General features: G+C 28.5%; 1 protein-coding gene across 1 annotated transcript in view; it reads right to left on the bottom strand.

Moving 5' to 3' along the window:
* Positions 1-7,117, bottom strand: part of LOC113514036 (uncharacterized) — a 113,466-nt gene extending 106,349 nt beyond the window's left edge. The window contains exon 1 of the mRNA XM_052900038.1: positions 6,869-7,117. The gene's annotated coding sequence lies outside the window, so the exon portion shown is untranslated. The remainder of the gene's footprint in view (positions 1-6,868) is intronic.
* Positions 7,118-17,801: the final 10,684 nt, after the last annotated feature.

Below are 17,801 nucleotides of genomic sequence, written 5' to 3'. Positions count from 1 at the left end.
ATTTAATTCATTATTCATGTAATATGACTAAAATTTTAATAAAAACAACTTTTTTGAAATGTTTTTAGATACAAAGAAATCTATGGATAGAAGAATATATAATAATGGAAAGGCGCGAGTGAAGTCACTAGAGACAGCTAACATAAATCTACTAAGAAATGATAAAGAGTATCTTGTATTGTAATCTAATAATTATTGTCTACCGAAATGTATCAAATTTATTCTATTCCAAACCGTTCAACTGTTTAGCTCTGATTAATTAAAATTTAAAATAAACTTTATAAGTAGATTTATATAAAAGTTTCTTTAAATCTTAGTTTTTTTTTTTATAATTCCAGTATAGTTTCGAAAAGTTGTTATTTGTTGAAAAGAAACTCAATAGTTAGTTAATGTTTTAAAAATTTTTGTTAACTTTATGGGTATTTATTTGTATGTATTACGTGTAACATGGTCATCTAATATTTAAAAATCCTTGCATGAAGTGTCTTTGCTGTGATAATTTTGAATAAAACTTGGTTTGCTTATCTTTCTATTAAATTTTATTGAAATAGGCTTTAGTTAAATATTATGTTACGTTATAAGAAAATCATAAGTAACGAACAGTTTCTTTTTAATATTATATTTAGAATAAGATATTCAAAGTTAGTGGGGCTAGAAATAACAATGGAACCAAAATCAGTCATTTTTAGAATTGCTTTTTATCAGTTTATTTGTCGTTATAAGAAAATTATTTTATTTATGTAAAAATGAATTTTCACTATGTTCTATAATTAAGAAGGTATTAGCCACATTTGAAGCTGAGAGTATTTACCAACCACTATATCACATTGAAAGACTCTTTTATTTTATATTTTTGAACCTTAATTAAAAAGATAAATTTGATAGTAAAATATATAAATAAACAAAATATCAATTATTATAAAACATACTAATTTGAGTTTGTTGTAGTGTGATGTTGTCACTATGATCAAGTATGGTGAGATTAAATATTTGTATGCTAATTAATATTTAATACAATTGCACATTAGTTTATTTGTAATTTTAAATAAATTAGGTAATAAACTTATCTACAAGAGCATTACTTGTAACAGATACATAAATAAGATGATCTTAATAGTATCCCATTTAAACAAATTGGTTACGGAATAATACGAACTGAAAAAGTGACCAAAATGGGGGACTTTAAATAAATTAGAGTTATGCTAACAACGAGGGTTTTTAAATTATCGCTGAGAAAGTAATTACTATATTCAAATATTTTTTTGTTCCGCTAAGGGCCAGTTCGTTAGCGAACGGCTACCAAAGTGCGGCTGGCCGCGTATCTTTTGTTCCTCCCATTCTCGGTTCCGGTAGCCATTACTTTAGGAAGGTCTATTTCGAGCCTTCCTTAATAAATTTCTTATGGATGAGCCTCGCTTTGTTTAGCTATAGCACAGGCTATAGTATTAATATAAAGGCACGTCGTTGAATATAGTTGAAGTAGTATGAAGTTACAAAAGGACCCATAAGTATTTGTATTGTGTTATTAATTCTATTTGTTTGTGTAATTTAAGATTTTGTTTTCAATTCATTCAATTGTATCAAAATTAATATAATTGGCTTATATGGTATTAATACATGAAAAAACACATAATTAAACAAATAGTACTTATTATATTATATTATTATTTTTATATTATACCTGTATAGTATATAGTATTCTCTAAAAATTATACACTAACCCAACTAAATATTCAGCAGTGATGATTTTTAATGGTATTTTATAGCAACGAAGATAAAAATAAATTGAATTATCATAACAATACATTTGAAATGTACCATTTAGTCCAATAATATCTAAAACTATTTCAAATTTATAACAATCAGTAGTTACAGAAAAAAGCGTTATAACAGACGCACGAACTGATGAACAAGGTTGCGCCCAAATACGCCCTTTATACAATTTTTGTGGGGAATTCTAAAAATAGAGTACAATCCAGAATCTCACCATTTTTGAAATATATTGAGAGACCTTCAGTATCGATCTCCTGTGTAATATTATTATTATATTATTTGTAATGCTAATACGAAAATAAAAATCTCTTCAAGTAAAACCACAAAATTTTATAGGAAAAGTTATATTTACATTTTTTAAACAATAGTAAAAAACGCAAAGGTGTGCATTGGATTTTGTTTTTACGTACAATGTGTAGCAAGTGACAAGTGAAATAAAATTAGATCGGTATTTTTTAGATAATTTAATATAAATATGCCCAGAAGATTATAAAAAATTTGAATGTAAGAATGAAAGTGACGACCTCCAGAGTATTGAGAAGATATTTTTATTTTTAATGGGTAGCGTATAACTTAAGTGAGTAGCTAATATTTTATATAAATAAAAATGAAATGTTGTTAGTCGATAAACGTATTACTTAAGTACGGTTGGTCAAATTCTGCTATTTTTAGGTTCAGTACTAAAAAGATATAAAGGACCCTTATGCTCTGAGTTTGTCCGTTTGTTTATCACAGCGTTATAAAGTTGGCAACTACTAATGCTACCAATTTAAAATTTGGAATAGTTTGATATATCATTGGCCTGTACATTCTGCAATGGAAATAATTAAAAAAATATTTTTGTTCTCTTTGCTAAGGGGTCAGAAACGAATAATCATAATTTTAAAATTGACTTATTAGTCCAAATGGTACATCGTACGAAAGGGCTTCATTTGTACAATTTAAAACTGATTTTTATGATGCCTATTTTATTATTATCTTTGAAGTTTCTGAAGTGAAACATTTGAAATAATTACAGTTTAAAGATATATATGAATATTACAGGAAAAAATAGAACGGTGTTTCTGACTAGCACTGTTTTTGAGAAAAACCGCCAAAGACAAAGTTATGCTATTCAGTTTTTAATTATGGACTAAAATAAGAAATTACGAATTATCAGTAACTGTTAGGTCTTTATTATTTATGAGAAATGGAATGAAAGTAATTTTATCTCATATATAAACAATATATATATATATATAATTTTGGCAAAATAAAGTTTGATGGATGTAATGCATGCAGCTAATGTAGAATAGATTTTCATCATGCTAATTACAACGCTTTATTTTTAACGACTTATTTTATCATATTAACAATATAACTTTCACACAAAATTACATCCTCTATTTGACACCTTAAGGTGATTTTTTAAAAATCCTTCTTCAGTGTTCATCTACATAATAAAAAAACTGCGATGTGCTAAATATAAATTACTTACGCTTGATAAATATCAAGAGTAAGTAATTAAAAAATTATTTAAAAATAAAAAATTTCGAAAATGCGATGTTGAATTTTGTTCTTCTAATTTGAACGGTTTAGGCTTTATGTATTATGTATTTATTCAGAAAGAATATATTTTGTCAGTAAATAGTTTATTATTGTAATTATTTAGGTATATTAACTTTTTGGTGCATGGTCATGAACTGCTTTTTGACTCTTATCTATTCATGATATCTACATCACATGGTTTAATCATATTGAAACTAAATAATTCAACTAACGGAAACACCATCAGGTAATATCAATTAGTACCTAAACACCACATACACGTGTCACTCGGCTAAGTAGTTATATAAATAATTCATAATAATATTGTGTTGTTATGTGAAAAGATAATTAAAAAAATATGTTCATGTAGATAATTAATTTAAATTTCTATTATTATTATAGACGCACTAGTTACTAGATAGAAAAATTCACAAGTATTCACAGTTTGAAGAATTTATATAGTATTATGTAGTAACATATGTTACTCTACTATATTGTTAAGATATGTTATTACATAAAATGGAGTTCCTTAGGAGTTTAGTAGGAGTTAGATTGAATATTTGTGAATATTTCTAGTGGGTTGTTTGACGAACACGTCTAAACTGAGCAATGCGTCCTCAATTAACATTATTATTTTACATTTTATTTAGCTCACTTGTACTATGAAAAACCAGGTAAAACAATTAAATGAGTTATTCAAGTTGTTAGGTTTTAAAAAAATTGTAAATAGGTAATTTTGGAGACGGATATCATATTATTTGACGGTCTTACTTATTTTTATTTTTAAAATGTTAAGCTTGCAATTATTTAACATCACTATAAATTATGATTCTAATATATAGATTAATAGAAAGAAATTACTCGTCCTACAAGGGGATCGACAGAATCAACCTTATTAAAAATAAGCATTAGATCCGCACATAAAACGAGTCCCTTAACACACTAATTCTGATTAAATTAGGTAACCGGGTGTATTTTCAGTGTAATATTGTCTAAATATCCACTTTATGAACAATAGCACTCGTATTAGATTGAGAATTAAGATGTGATTGCTTTCTGACTAAAACTAACTAATCTTTATTGGAATATCTACCTAAATACTTGAATGTGGGAACAGTAATAAAACAATTAAATTGAATTCTCTAATACATCAATTTTAATACTCCTTTCGTAAAATGTCGAAACAGATAAATGGAGCAAAGCACATTACAATAGTGGGAAAGAAGAAAATTTGAAGAAAAATTCTGTACCAGATACTGTTATATTGCCATACCTACTATACTGGTCAAAACTAGTATATATAAGATATAGCAGGCTATATCCCTGTGTTATGAAGAGATATGCGAGCTCGGTTTTAGAATACTAATTGTATGTTAAGGTAATAAATAAAGACTAGACTTGTAGACATTGCCACCTTGGCCCAAACTAAGCAAAGCTTATATTTAACCTATCAAAAAATAGGTAAAAACTAACTTTAAACCTAACCACATTAGTATAGTAGTAAACCAAAGAATCATTGAAATCTATTCAAAATTAACGAAGACATTGCGCGGAATAGGTAAAAATACTCATAAGTACCGTGAATAGGTAAACTTTTTGAACTTCATTGAATTTAAAGCATCCGCTCCCGAAGTGTAATAATTATGTTTGAGAATAAATTTGAGTTCCGTACGATTTGTGTAGTTAAAGTATAAACACATAACACTGAAGTTTCTCTTCATTAATACGATGCTCTCGCTCTCATATTTATTTCCAATAGGATTTGTTTGCGTCACTTCGTATTGATGTTTAAATTATTCATCTACTGAATGCAGTTTCGTTGTTGTGCAGGACTTTTTTTTTAATTTAAAAAGTTAAAATCAGTTTAAAATTTAACATTTTTTCCCTATAAGGCTATAAAGCCTGAAAAACCTATATATATATATATATATATATACAATATTTTTTACATTTTTATGGATTACTATATATGTTGTCACATATATTCGCAGATAATTGATTTAATATTTGTGACTACATACATTCCAAGGTATGCTTCTTATTTGCATTGTGAAATCGAGGCAAAATATATTTAGGTAACTTAATAATATAATAAAATAAAAAAAATAAAATAAAAAATGAAATCTTCAGCTTTATACACAGTTACTGTAATAATACAGATAAGAAGGTTGTCGCAAAAACAAAGCGACAGAAAACAAAGATAATTAAAAAAAACTCAGATTATCAGATCGAGTTCTATTTGTCAACTTGTTAAGGTTGTAGTATTCCTCGCCTACAATTATATTTGATATTATTATTCTGTTGAAGATATTAATTACTAATACATTGCAATATTTAAATAATTGGTCATTATTATTTGTACATTTTGTTTTTTAAATAGTTTCAGGCAATATCAGTAATTAAGTGACTAATATAAGTATATATTTATTTTTTTCTTTCCCATAAGTGTCATAAGAGGCGATTAAGGGAATTTAATGCTTGTGGCATAGGCAACAGTGTCTCTCTTGAAACACCAACAAAGCCTAAGTGCGATTACCAGGTTCAGGTTGTCTGTAAAAGATTGCTTTTAGCAATAAGGCCGCCTTTTGTATATGCACATTCTGTATAAATACTCCTTGTATCCATTTCTATTGTGCGCAATAAAAAGTTTATTATTATTATTATTGCGAACCCACCTGTCAAGCATTGCAAGTATTGGCAAAACCCCCCAATAGAGGGAGGCCTATGCTCATATATGGTATTTGACACTGTAACTTACTGTGAATCTTTTGACACGTACTAATATATATTTCTGTTTTTTTTTTTATATATATATTTTATTACATATATTAAGAAATTTAGTAATAATAAATCAAAGTTGTTACATTTATACTATAAAATGTATTTTATTTAATACGTATAAAGATATAGTAAAATTTTAGTAACTGTAAAGATTATTGTAGTGCTATTTTTTTTTAGCATTGCTTCTATTGGAAAAATATACCAACAAAATTTAAAACCGTTTTATAATATTTACGAGAATACTACAAGCATTAAATCCGCCTTTAATACCATATTTTCTTTTGATCAATAAAGTTATTTAAATTAATTAAATAAATGAATATCTATAGGTAACTATTATAGGAAACGCAATATAGCAAAAAAAAAAAAACCCGAAGTAGACTCTGACAATTTTAATATATGCAAATAATGTAAGTAGCATTATTTGCATATATCAATTTTATTACCTAAAATATGTTGTAAAAACTTACTACTTAAATTTTACATATTTATATATTTATTTAATTTTTTTTATACAGTATAATATACCAATACTTTCTTGATCAATAAAATGTAGTATAAAGGCAGGCTTATTGCGATAGGCATATTTCCCCAGATAGCAGACATAACTTTTTGCAATTTTATTATCAAGTTGTTAAACAGTAAGCGTTATAAAGAAAGGATTTATCAAAACTATGCAAGGGTATTAGTGTAATACCTTATAAGACATTTTTTTATTTAACTGTATAACTGATAAAATCTTATTATGCCAAAGAGATTAGGAATGAATAATTTATGCAACCGCTACCTAATTCTGTTCTGCGTCAAAAATTTTAGCTTACAAATGTTTTCCATAAAATCACTAAAGGTATGTATTTCACTTTTCACAAGGTATAAAGTTATTTTCACTTAATAGATACTTTCACGAAAAATTATATAATATTAAGTCAGTGTTTATTTTTTATTTTTATCACTCCGCCGAACTTATAGCCAAGATTTGCTAGCCCACTTGTTGAGGGCGCGCTACTGCTATTTGCTTCGAACGTTCGCGCGCTCGACGGAGCGTGGGCGACTGCGCTTCCCGCCCATTCATTGAACTGGGCAAAATTACTATTGGACTCTCGACACGATCTCGACCCAATTTTACTTTGTTATTTAGATATGAGAACAACAAAATGTATCCAGAAGCTATAAAACCAGTTCATGTTCAAAAATAAATACGATATAAACGATACTGATAGGTGTTAGGTATTAGAAAAGTTTACATTGTTTTGTTTTAATCTCGTTTCGTTTAGTTTATAGGTATTTTGTTCTATATCTCAGATCTTGAAGGTTTAATCTCACTTAACAATTTCATATAAGTAGGCATTTACATATCTAATTATTGTATTTTTTACGTAGTTTCTTATTTTCTGTAAAATTTGTAAATATTCAAATAAATCTTATTGAATAAGTTTAGTATTATTAAATAAAATTTATTAATAAAACATCTCATATTGCCATTAGTCACATTATCTAAGTACAAAAATTAAAGATCAAATGTTTGATATTTGTTAAAAAAAAAACACTAAAAATCAATTTCGGACCTATGCAGATGGATTATAATTATTGAAATTAATATTATTATAAATATTGTTATTCTCATTATGAACATTTCCGCAAAACAATTTCACTTATCATAAGATATTGCTTAATAACTATTTTATATGAGATACGTACAAATAAAGCAATCAGTAAATAAACAGATTGATGTAACAGCTTCTTGATTGTAACTATTTTATTTATAACGATTTTACTAATTGCGATGTCCTCAACTCCTTTCATAGAGGTAGATCTATTGATTAACTCGTATAACTAGGAACCTTCATCATATTACGTGTAGGTATATAGTTAGTTAAGGCGATAAGATGCCAAGAGAACAAATAAACATATTCATTTTTTTATTTTATGGTGTTGGAATAGATTCAAGATATAAAATTCAAGTTTTTTATTTGAGAAACATGTATATAACGTTTAATAATTTCAGAAAGCCGGGGATATAAATTATTATTTGTAACAAATGCACACACTTCTATATAATCAAGATACTGTAAATATATTGCACTGTTTAAAATAGGGCATACAGCTGTCAGTATTTTAAAGATTTAATATGGCTCTTATTTACCTTTTTTGAGTTTTAAATTCCTTCTCTGTCGCAGTTCCCCAAAATATTAATTACTATTAAACTGAAGCATTGAAGTGAGTAATGCTATAGTATACTGTAGTTAGAGCAGTTCTTTGATTAAAATGCATTATATTACTTTTATTAATATTTATTTGTAGATTATTATTATCTAAACATTTAATAATATTCTTCAAATCAATTTTCATACTCCTCAGTATTTTGGTATTCTATTATTACTGTACTCTCATCGACAAAAAGTGACATGGGTTGTTTTAATATTTTGGGCAAGTCATTTATATATATATATATATAATAAAGAATAACAGGTCCATAATACTATCCTGGAAATTACTATTTGAGACCGTTCTCTGGTCAGAATTTAATTTAATTATCTTTTAGTTTGGCTCTATTATATATTTTAGTTATTTGTTATCGGTAAGGTCTACCACTACTAGAACCTTCGATATTTGTCATCAATCTCCGGCTGTCACTCCGTCCATGGACGCATAATAGCATCAGATAAAACACCAAATTAAAACGTTAGATTATTGAAATCTTACAAAATTATTAGTTTTTAAATATCATTAAATATACTTAACATTCAATTTATGTTAATAGTTTCGCAAACTCGTAGTTATGTATACGTATATATCAAAGGTAGTGTAGGTGTTCTACAAGTAACAACCCATTTTCTTTTCGTAGTGTCTGCCTTACAGTAAGATATCGTTTTTACTATCATTACTCCGAAAATATCTCAGTTTAACCCACTGAGCAAGTAATGAGATGTTTTTGTAGGTCAAACGTTGTGAACATTTGACCTCTAAAAATATCTTATTTTTGAACGACTCTTGGAAGAAATTTCTCAATTCCACTGTATATTGTTTTTTGGTATTTTTTTTTGTAATAGATAGTATTGTTAGTTTTATATTAATTTTGTAACATGGAAGTTCTTCAATCATTCTTCAATCAAACTATAATCATCACAATATATAAGACGTTTGCAATAGCTGCTTTTTTATGAAGCAAAACTCTGCTTATCTACTACTTATCTACTCTTTTATTATCCTCTTCGCATAGTTCCATGTTGTTGTACAATAAACTAGACGCGGTTCCCTCGTCCGTGGGTGGCTAAGTAATGTCTGAATTAAATTTAAAAATATGTGTACGGCGGCGAGTTTAATCTACAAACTTTTCCCTCGTGATATAAATTAGTAATAAAAAGCAGAAAGTTTACTTTTAATTATTAATGAATTCAGGTATGTATTATGCAGTTATTAATTAATTCGATATATCTACAACGTTTGCTACCATTAGCATCATAGCAACATTTTAACGCCTCATTCCTGGATACCACGCTGGCAAGACAGGTTAGTATATTTTGAGTTTATCTTATCTTTTCTTTTATCACACTGGTGTTTTGTTTCCTTTATCGCCTCTAACGACATCCTCGGAATGAAACGGATTGGTGATACATTGTATTTGTACATCGTTATTGTATTACTTCGTATTCTACGATCTACAAATTTATTGTCAAGTTCTTTTGCAAGAAATAAGTACGTCTATTCAATAATTTAGTATATTTAAAAAATCTATATTAAATTGATTTTTTTTAATTTAGATGCTAAAAAATTAAAATAAAAGTTAATTGAATAAAACCCGGTTACAAAATTATATGTATTATACGCCTGCTAATTTTTTTTACAAGTAATAAGCAGATACACAAATTACGATTTGTTATTTATTACAACGGAAAGTTGATGTCATTCTGCTTATACAGAGAGACAATAAGTTCGTATGAAGAAAGTAATTCTATATTTACGCATGCGAAATCATTCTTTTTATCTACTGTACGTAATATAATTGGATGACAACTTCGACGACGATTTTCAAATACATTTTAAAAGTTAATTAAAAACAATTAATTTTAGTTAAAAATTACCGTATTTTTTATAATCGATGCAATAAAGTGTAAAATAAATAAATACATTTTTATAAATGTTACTTCACGCTTAAAAGATTTAACGGTGTTGTGTATGGTATTTATTTTATGAAACATGCAAATAAACTGGCAACAAGCAGCGTACCTGATGGAAAGTGGTAATCGGCATCTAGTATCCTGTAATTTTACTGCCATATCCCACATTCCAAATCGAAGCACTGCAGCTGCTTTACGACAGAATACACAAGAAACAGAGATACTTATGCCGTCTGCATACTTTTGTACAAAGTCACCCTCTGGTATTTGGTGGTAATACCGGTGATAATATTATAATTCAGATGTAAAGAAAATTGTATATACAGTTGTAGATACGGAATGTAACGGGAATTGTGCAAATTCGTAAGGTTGAATGTCAGCTGACAGAGTCGGTGAACTATCTATGTTGCTCTTGGGAGTACCAAGAGCAACCGCTCTGAATTACTTTGACAATTTGGAAGTCGTAATACTAGCGTCCATTCGGATCGTTTCCCTGGAAAACAAGTTGTCTGAATTAATTCTTTTACAAAATAAACTCTACGTGTATATTGTCAGAGTAAACCACTATATTTCAATGTATTCGAACCTAACATTCTTGATCTCCTAACGTTAAAGGAATCTGAGGCAAATTCTCAGGAGCATATGCTGCTAGAATTGAAAATAAGAGCATTTGAAACTTTGTATGGACTATTTCAATCAAATTTAATAAAAAGTTAATAATTTTTGTTAAATTTATCAGAGAAACACTCAAAATGAAATAAGTAACAAATTGAAATTTTTTGTTCTTATTATTTGTGATTTTTTATTTATACTAGCTATTTATGGATATCTGGATTTTCTGTGTGGCTCCGGCATAGAAAAGGCCACTACTTCCTTCCCCATGGGTGTCGTAAGAGGCGATTGAGGGAACAATGGTAGAGAGATGGACAGCAGCGTTTCTTTTAAAATATCTCTAAAGCCCAATTAACTAACATATAGGATACTTTTCAATGCGACTAAAGCCGCAGGAAATTATATTACTTGAAACTCAATATAATAATTAAACATCGTCTTTTAAATTCTAATATATTTACGGTCTCTGTTTAATTCATATTTTTAATTATCTTATTAATTTGGATGATGTATATATTTGAATAGTAGATATTAAATTAGGTTAGAATAAATCAGTTATAACTTAGAACTGCTAATATTAATGAATAAAATTTTAAAGATACACAGATAGGTCATTTCTATGCTGGATTGACACGTATATTTTACCCTAATTCACTCGAGAAAAGTTGCGGTATTTAAAAATTGCGGTTGCAGTTGCGGCAGTTAGTAATAAAGCATTTACAAACATATTATACTTCTTACATGATGTTAATACAAGTTTAACAGTTTAATATAAACCTACATGGTTTCTGAATAACGTTTTCTGTAATTCTGAATTTTTGTAATAAAAAATAAATAATAAAAAAAAAACAAATAATATTTACTTATGATGACATGCGTTTAAGTTGACTTTATCCTCACTTATTTTCTCTTACTGGTATTATATGTGTACACGTGTGAATGTGGACATATGTTTTTGTTCTTTGATTTTGTACAAATAGTTGTATATAACCATTTTATATATTTTGTTTTACAGTAATAGGTGGCGAATATCGTTGGTGGCACCAAAATTATTGATATTTAAATAGATATATATACCAGAGGGAGACTTTGTACAAAAGTCGATTGCTTGGGTACCTCTGTCCCATTCGTGTTTCAACCGTGAAGCAGTTGTGTTTGCATAGCTGTGTTTCGATTTGAAGGATGGGATATGGCGTGAATTTACTGTGTATAGAGGAATAACACCTGAGTCCTCAGGAATAGCAACGCATAGGGGGTATCATGAGCGAAACAGTATACTCTGTTATGTCCATGGTACTGCTCATGTCTATAGGCGACGGTTACCACTTTCCATCAGGTGGGCCGTCAGCTTGTTTGCCATTCTAAGTTGTATAATATATATATATATATATATATATATATATATATATATATATATATATATGTGCCCATTGTTTGTTGACCTAAATAAAGAGATAAACAAATTTCTCCAATGCGTACCGATAGCACAGACGGAGTTACCATTCCATTATCATTAAAAAGGACACAGGTTTAGTATAATATAAGGTAACCTGTAAATAAATATAAATAAAAAGCAATTAAAACATAAACTCGAAAAATATAAATATACATTTGTAAAGAAATTTCTCTTTTTATTTATTAATAAGATGCCCTTCATACATGTCAAGACAACTAATATATCACGCGGACCCACGACGTTACGATTTTACGACGTAAATGTGTTTCCCTCTTTGTTGTTTATTTTTATTTTTTTTGTTTTAATAATTTAAAATTATAAATAGACATGAAATATTAATGCAAAATAAAAAGTTATTTCATTGAAGTAAAAGAGTTTCACAATTAGGTAGGTAAAGGTATGGTACTATCTCAAATTTAAATTTAAAAAATAAATAGTTATTACTGGTCAAGGCGTGAGTGATGTCGAATATTTACCATAAATATAAAACTCCCAAAATAAATACAATTAATATAATAATGTGTCACTGTAGCTAAATTTAAGATAAAAAAATACTTTACAACAACTTTAATATTTATATACTTTAATCGAGTAAAAATAGAATATAGGTTCGACCCTACTTACTTACGTTACTTAGTATCTAGATATTTTTTTATACAGCTTAGAATGGCAAACAAGCTGACGGGCCATCTGATGGAAAATGGTAACTGTCGCCTATAGACATGAGCAGTACCATGGACATAACAGGGTATACTGTTTCGCCCATGATACCCCCCATGCGTTGCCATTCCTGAGAACTCAGGTGTTATTCCTCTGTACCCAGTAAATTCACGCCATATCCCACCCTTCAAACCGAAACACAACCATGCAAACACAGCTGCTTCACGGTTGAAACATGAATGGGACAGAGGTACCCAAGCAATCGACTTTTGTACAAAGTCCTTTTGTAAATAGTCCGGATTGTAAATTATTACACTTTTCTTATTAACCATAATAAACAACCTCCTATTTAAAAAATGTGATTAACTCAAAGTATATAATAATAACTATACTTATTTAATTTTTTTTATTACCTAAATCAATCTGTAACAGAGTTAGAACAGATAGAGAGAAAATTCTTTTTATTTTAAACATTAGCTAGCGAAGTTCGCTCGTAATTCCCAGTCAGAAAGGGTCACCTAATCTACATCAAGATATTGATCTTCGTTTTCGTCAGCGAAGAAAAACTTTAGTAGTACTAATCTGATATTTGATATTAAAAAGCTATTTAGAAATGATGTATCAACACATATAATTTTTTTCTTTTTAATATGTATATATTATTTATTATTTTATATACATAGGTTTATACTATATCTAATATATAAAATTCTCGTGTCACGGTGTTTGTTATCAAACTCCTTCGAAACGGCTTTACCGATATTTATGAAATTTTGTGTGCATATTGGGTAGGTCTGAGAATCGGCCAACATCTATTTTTCATACCCGTCAATGATAAGGGTGACCCACCCCTAAATATTTTTTTTAATTTTTTTGTCATTTTTTTTATTTTTATTTTATTATAATTTAGCATTGAAAAATACATACAACTTTAAATTTTCATCGTTTTACGATCAACCACTGTATTTTAATTGGGATTTTTATATTTCGCAATACGTGGTAAAACAACGTTTACGGGGTCAGCTAGTAGGATATATAAAAAAATTTATATTATTCTGTGAAAAAAGAAGGTTATACAAATAAATAATTCTTGTTGATTAATAAAAAACGTAAAATTGTAAATATTATGAAATAAAAATAATATAAGAATATGAATAATAAATTGTTATGTAAGAACAGTATTTCCTAACACAAGGAATCTTTGCTTAACAGGAGATATACTTAATATACTATCTTTGCTGGAAAAAATAAATTATTATGAATATAATAATAATAATAATAATCTATTTTTATAAGAAAAAAATATTATAAGTGATATTATACTCATAAATAATAATTTACGAGTATAATATAACTAACAATTTAAAAAAAAAAAACAAGCGAAAATATTTTAATGTCGCTAATTAAATTTTTTAGTCGCCTATTATTCATTAAATGTTACTTTTGAGAGGGACTGGCTGAAAACCAGCGCTGTGCAGCTGTTCACATTGCGCTGGGACACTCACAGCATTAGCTGAGCCGGTTCCTTTTGCCGGGTCTGGGACACTTTTTGTATATGTTATTTGTATTTTGTATTGTAATTGTATGACAATAAATGTTTCTATTCTATTCTTTTGGTTTAACAGTAATTCTTATACTGAAATATTTTTAGCCATATACAAATACATACTAAATATACGTTACACTAAACCTCAGCCTACGAATGAAAACAGTACTTTTCAGTTCTGTCACGTGGTTGAGCCTTAATGAATAATTCTAGCCATATGTCTGAAATAATATAAGGTGGTAGTGATATACCAAGGCTGACTCTAGTATTGACTCGAATACCTAGTAAATACTCAGATAATCGAGTACACAATATACAGAATTTCTATACACGGTATTAAAATACAGATTTATACGTTGTTATTACGTTGGCAGGGCACTAGTGAGAGGAGATAAATAAAAACGAAAACAGATCTGTTGTCTCATAGTGACAAATTTAGCAAGAATTAATAATAATGATTTCTATTGTGATCTGCGTGGATGTCGACTTGATAAGGTATATTTGCTAGCAATGGAATTTTTAAAACCCATTACGAATAATTCCTTTTCCCCCGACTTAAGGTATACGAATCCAAGTTGCATGTTAATTGTAAATTTTTATGTTTCTGTTTTTTGATATCATTAATTTTTTTCTGCAATGACTGCATATTTATTATCTTTTTTTGAAATAAGCTTCAAAAATGTCTTGAAAAATTACTCGAATTTGATAAAGTACTTGAGTCCAAGTCCTCAGACTCGATTCAACATTCGATTCTTGTTTATTTATTTGACAATAGAACTAATTTCATTTCAGATTTTAGTTTATTTACCTATTTAAATTGAAAATTTATTTTGTTTAGTAAATAACTATATATAAAAAGTAGAATCATAAAAAGATGACTATTCAAAAATGCTTGTAGTTTATTTATTTTCTATTTAGGTAATCTTGAAATATAAGTAAAAATATTTTTATTCTTTACTTTTTTTTACGTCGCACGTGTGAGAGATATTATGCCCTACATTAAACATCATCCGATAACTAAGCGTAGATTCGTCAAATCGTACGAATAGCTCTCTCCGCGTATCTACTCTGTTTAATGTGAACTAATACATTTAGGGTGTTTTTTTTTTATACAAGGAGATGGAATGGTGCACTTGCTAACGGTATACAATAGCGGAGCACTAGTGAGGGATGAAACTATGAAGATAAATGAAACCAGGCCAGTTGGTCCATCGTGGCGAATTTATAAGAATTAACCACGATGGTTTTTAGAGGGGATTACGTGGTCGACCTATATAGTGTATTCACACATAGAGTCTGTTACTAATATCCCTATTACTAACAATCTCTTTTCCTCCCTCATTTAGGGTAGTGTAGTAGTAGTAAAAAAAATCACAATAGAATGGTATCTAGCTAGTTGGATGTATTTAATGTACTTGTATGTTTCGGTGTTACGTTTACGAGTGTAAATCATTGCTAATTCGCAATATATACAATAATATACACATAAGTTGGCACACAGTGTAACGAAATTATACTTTATGTATACTTAATGGATAACCTTAGTATATACAGTTTTACTACCAGACTTGATCGATGGTATGTTTAATTAACGTAGGTAGATACTGTAATACATAATACACGTAAATAACTAATATAGGTATAAATTTTCCTACAAACACTATTAGCTACTACAATGAACTTTCTCAACTACCAGTGGAAGTATAATAGGTATTATAAAATTATAACGGCAATGAAAAGAAATTGTAAAATTACACCAGCTCACCATTACAGAAGGCGTTACTGGAATAATAAATTGCGAATTTCACAATATGGTGCGAGGGGAGCTAGGGATAATAATGCAATTTTCTCTGAAATCCTCTTATTCAACTTTCAATATTAACTAATAAGTATCTTAAAATAAGAAGTACAAATTTCTTTTTCCTGATGCAAGTAAGTTTTTTGTGGGCCACCATTTAAATTGCTTCGGTTTAAAGGTGCTTTAAAGATTACTGTCCATCGTGATTTTATCGTTGCCTCTGATTCTCATTGGAAACATTAACTTTCTAACTAAAAAGTTAAATTTTCTACCTTATGTCTTTGAACGTGAGTATATTATCGCAAGCGAGGAAACCATTGGTTTGATAACATTACTGACACGCATAAACGAAATCCGATTTGGCAACCAACTTTGAACAAATTAAATTATATTTGCAAAGTTACTCCTTGTTTTAATCAGGTATTTACATCATAAATATACAGTGGATTAACGTAGCATGTTATCTCTATTTTTAAGCAGCTTCCAAAAAAGGTAGTTCTTATTCGCATTTTTTATTTGCGTATGTTAGACAAATGAGCATGTGGTTCACTTAATGGTAAGTGACTACCGCCACTTATGAACACCTGCAACACCAGATGAATTGGAAGTATGCTGCGGGTGTTTTAAAAAGGAATATGAATTTACGATATCATATCGGTTCGTAAATACTGCTGCTAGGAGTTGATTTGAAGGTGTAATTGTACTAAAAGAAACTGCTTTGAAGATCTGTTTTGGTAGACCATTAATGTTTTTTAACACTTAAATTAATTCTGAATAGATTTTTATATATTTTTTTAATCAATATAGAGTTCTTTTTTGGCATATTTATAAGTATGACGAAAGGCCTATATAAGCATATATAAGCCCTTGGTCGCTAGTGGAGAATATATAACATAATTTATCCGAAGCGTTTAGTACATATTCTTAATCACTGTAGTATATGTAATGTACTACACATGTTAAGAATAAACACATACTTGTATATTTATTTTATTATTTCAGTCGTTAACTGTCCACTGCTGAACATAAGTCTTCTCCATAAAGGGACTTTTTCCAGTAGGTACCATTCTTGACAGGCAGATTGGTGACCGCAGTTAGGCTTTTAGAGATGTTTTATAAGGACCATCACTCGCCCTCCCTTAGTCAACCCCAATCCCAAAAAATGACACCCACGGGAAAGGAATGGGTGGTCTATTTTATTCCAGGACCACACGGCGATATTGTTGAGATATATATATATATATATATATATATATATATATATATATATATATATATATATATAGAATTTTCTCAGGGAATGTTTAAATTTTATATATATATATATACATTATGAAAATTTTCCATTTTTAAAACTTACGATTATTTTAGACGAGAAAACTAGTCAAATATAAACGTAAGTTAATCCCAGTGTTTTTACATTAAACATTCTTCATTGTTTCAAGTTTCATCAGATTGTCTTAATTGTAAAATTGAGAGATACGTGAAATGACATTCTCTACTTACGAAATAAAGGAAGTAAAAGTGCCT

This window comes from Galleria mellonella, unplaced genomic scaffold (genome assembly GCF_026898425.1).
Source record: "Galleria mellonella isolate WM207_F2 unplaced genomic scaffold, CSIRO_AGI_GalMel_v1 utg64, whole genome shotgun sequence".
NCBI lineage: Eukaryota > Metazoa > Arthropoda > Insecta > Lepidoptera > Pyralidae > Galleria > Galleria mellonella.
Note: the sequence above shows the minus strand (reverse complement) of the source record. Positions and strands in the feature narration are given on the sequence as shown.